The following is a 4,479-nucleotide window of genomic DNA, read 5'->3' as shown; positions in this document are numbered from 1 at the left end:
TTCCTCGGAATTTCCTCGGAATATTCCGAGGGAATTCCGAGGAAACCCTTATCTTCCTCGGAATTCCGTCGGAATATTCCAATAAAAAAAAAGTCGATGCTAGTCTGTTTCCGAGTCATCATCACCAGATGAATCTGAATCTGGATCTTGGTGAAACTCTCCAATCACTGGTTCATCCTCTACGTGAACGACGGCTTCCTCTCCAAAGTCGGTTAAATCGACTACAAGGCCAACTCCAGCTAAATCTTCTGCTGCACTACAGTTGCCGGATGTGCTTGGTTGTAGTGGGTCTTCCAGCTCAGAACTTCCCTGAACTCGGCCTCTCGGGTTGAGTCTTGTAACAGTAACCCATGGATCATCTTTGTTCCTTACCCGGGGGTACTTGATATAACAAACCTGTAACATTTAAAAAATTATTAGTAAAATTTTAAATTAATACACATGATGATGAATCTAAATAATTAAAATTTAATTACCTGATCGGTCTGAGAAGCAAGAATGCAAGGATCATAATATTGCAGCTTTCGCCTAGAATTTACTGATGTAACACCAAATGCATCTGTTCTCACACCTCGATCTAGAGTGTTGTCGTGCCAATCACAATAGAAAACAGTACAGCGCAATCCAACCATGCCCAAATACTTGATTTCCAAAATCTCATGTATGTGTCCGTAGTATACATCATCTCCTGATGCAGAACAAACGCCAGCATCATAAGTCGTACTCGAACATCTCCTCTTCTGAGTTGTGATCACAATCACATCGAGATTGTCGAACAACCTAATCATGACTTGAGATTGATCTCAGGAGCACCCGTGATGACTTCATCAATAATGGTTGGTAGGATGAAACGAATGAGGAATGGATAATCAGTTATCTTGTACATGCTTGAGCATCTAGAAACCTCAAAACAATCGACTTTCACAATGAAGCTGACTTTCAAAGATGGCATGTAATGATTAGCACGTCTGGCGGGAATGTACCCATGAATCACGGAATCTGTAAACAATATTATTCAACAAAGAATCAAGAAATCAGTAAAAATAATTATTTTAAATAAGTGTGATAGATCGAAGATTAACTTACATTCTCATCAAGGAAGAGAACCGCAACTCCCATAAATTAATTGTCTTTCTTGAAATTCAGGGAATCCCAGAAGCGGAGGAGGCCAGCGAGCTCTGACTACTACGACCAAAACGGAGAGACTCAAAAGTTGAGCGACGGACGCCGTTGACGCCCGTTTGAGGAACTGGAGAGGCAGAGAGAGAGATTTTCTAAAAGATGGTTAAATTTAAGAGGAATCAATGAGTTTTGTAGAGATGTAGATTGGGTTCATCAAAGATGAAAATCATATATATATATATATATATATATATATATATATAGGGTTTACAGAGGGGCTCAAAATCAGGAACATTTATTATCAAGTAATTTAAGATGTGGAGATGAAGAGTTCACCGGTGAAAAAATAGATTACGAACAGACACACGGTGTAACTCTGTAATTGAGACCTGTCTGAGACAATAATGAAAAGAACCCTAACTCATGTTAAACGACGATGGTTTACAATATGAGAAAACTATAATTGTTGCAAACTTGAGCTTTTTCTTCATATAACGTGATGAAACTCATTTAAAAATGAAACCCATAATACACTTATAGGCCCGGCCCTCAGAGGTAGCCGGAGAAACAAGAGCTTTCGACCTTCATAAATATATATTAGTTTCGGTCATCAATGTACAAATTATCCTTTAGTTTCATTGTATAAATGTTGGTGTTTGTATCTCAATAATCCGGGTTCGAACCATGGGCTTGACACCTTTTTATACATTTTAAAATTGGGACCCACCTGATGCTGACGTGTCGTCTTCAGGAGAGAGTAACTCTCTCATTATAATATAGATTAATTTCCGCTATCTATTAAATACACAAACTTTTGAAATTCGCAGATTTTACACATTGTTTTAGATGACGTTAACTATATTTAACGGAAGTGACGACGGCGTTAGTGTTTTTAATAAACACGTGCTTAATTGTGAAAACAAAATTCCTTAAAAATACACAAAATAATTTTCATTTGCTAATAAAATACACGAACTATTTTGGATCGCCGTTAAATACACAAACTAATATTTTTGTTTTCTATTAAATATACAAACTTTTGCAATTTGCAGATTTTGCACATCGATTTAGACGATGTCAACTATGTTTAAAAAAGTGAAAAAGGTGTTAGTGTTTAATGAAACATGTGGTTAATTAAACTGTGACGGAAAAATTCATTCCGATAGGTTATATTGTCAACTTTCTTCTCCATTACGCTTCCATAGTGTATATTTTTTTTAATGAACTTTCAAATTTATTGATCATAGTAGAAAGAATATATGTAGAACTTAATTCATAACACTAAACTTATTTATCATAGTGTGAATTAACCTTGAATCATTATCACTACTATCAAAACAAAGAATAAAAATAAAAAATGTATAACACTAAACTCATTCCAAAATCAGAAACTCGTTTAAATTACGTAATTTTTTCGTCCTTTATCAGGACATGGAAAATGACTCCACTTCGAAGCGATAAAAAGAGAAATCAAATCGAAGAAAATGAAAAGAACAAAGTTTGGAGAATAAAAGAGGTTAGAACAGATTAGGGTGTTAAGCTCGAATTGAAACTAAATCCAATTAGTTTCAATTGGCTGACGGTGAGCATGTTTTCATAGTTTAACCATATGTTTAATTAAAACTAATATCATCTTCGTTAAACATAGTCAACGTCGTCTAAATCGATGTGTAAAATCTGTAAATTTCAAAAGTTTATATATTTAGTGGAAGACAAATGATAATATATCTTAACATGTTTACCAAAAAAAAAGTCTCATGCATTTTTTTTTGTCTCTGTTTTTCTGTAACAAACTTTAAAAATGATAGTATATCCTAATATGTTTACCAAAAAAAAATGTCTCATGCATTTTTTTTTTTTTTTAACTATGGAAGCGATAGTTCAACATTTTTATTTTCTTTTAATATTATTAAAGAATGGTTGAAGCGTTGAACTTTGGTTCACATCTTTCATTTCTGGGGATGATAACAATAGTGTTAGGGGAAAACGGATTATTCATGTCCGCACTGTGAAGTCAGGAAAAATATATATCTAAACAGTATTAACGTGCCAAAACATTCCTAAACTAAATAAGAATTTGAATTGCATACCTAAACTCATAATAAATAGATAAAACATGCCTATAGCAGGTTATATGATGATTTAGACTATTTTTTAAAAAAAATTTGTAGTTTCGTCCCTATAATTCTATTTTTTGTTAATATGCCTTAAATAACTTAAATAATCAAATTTACCGTATTTATAATTTTAATTTGAAAAGTACTATTTTATTTTTTTTAACCAGATTTTAATTAAATCTAAATAATAAATTTAATTATTAATCAGAAATTTAGATAGTTATCATATACAATATATTAATTAATTTAGTTATCAAAGTATGTTATCTACCTTATTAAAACATGAGAATTAATTATAAATAATCTTACTCATGTGTAATATTTACAAGAAATACCACTCAATTTATATTTATATAAAATTTTCTTTACAAATATAGTCATTCAAATTTTAATCAACATAACTAAAACTACTCTTTAGAAATTTGATTTTACAGTAGAGATCTTTAATAATATTACCCTTACTTAATAAAAAGAAAAGAATGGCTAGTTAACCAAAAATAGTTTCGAACGCAGCATCTCAAGAAAATAAATATCGCACAAAACCACTAGACCATATTACATTATTTTTATTTTGCTACAAAACTAGTATGTAATATTAATAATACACAAAAAGTTTACAAAACTATTTCCCGATTAATTCTCGTATAATTACCAAATAATTGATTCGGCGCTAGGTTAGGGTCAAGCGCACACATTATGCCTAGTGTAATTAACATTGGTTTTGATAACTACAAGCAAAAATTACAAATTTTTAATTTTATTTATATTATATATATCACGCAAGCACATAATAAGATTTGCAACTAAAATAACCTAAGAAAATATAAAAAATATTCTATAAACTTTAAGAACTAGTGAGATTAAATCAGACTTTAAATTATGATACTGTTTTTATGTTGTTTTCTATTTATTTAAATTTTTTGTATCAAATATTACAATATGAAATAATAATAAAAATAATATATTTATATTATTAAATATATTTTATTTGATAAAAATATTTCGATTTTATATATCACCATATATTGAAATTTATTTCCAATTTTGAAATTATAAATAAAGCCAATTTGATGATTTTAATTATTTGTGGCACTTTACAATCAAATAAAATGACAAAAACTAAAAGATAATAATTTAAAAAAATAAATCAATATATTTTAAAATAGACAGACACGTGTCAGTTACGAGGTATGTTTTAGCTATTTATTATGAGTTTAGGAATGCAATTCAAATTTTTGTT

The sequence above is a fragment of the Brassica oleracea genome, chromosome C5 (assembly GCF_000695525.1).
Source record: "Brassica oleracea var. oleracea cultivar TO1000 chromosome C5, BOL, whole genome shotgun sequence".
In the NCBI taxonomy this organism is placed as follows: Eukaryota; Viridiplantae; Streptophyta; class Magnoliopsida; order Brassicales; family Brassicaceae; genus Brassica; species Brassica oleracea.
The sequence above is the reverse complement of the archived record's forward strand: the minus strand, read 5'-3'. Positions refer to the sequence as shown.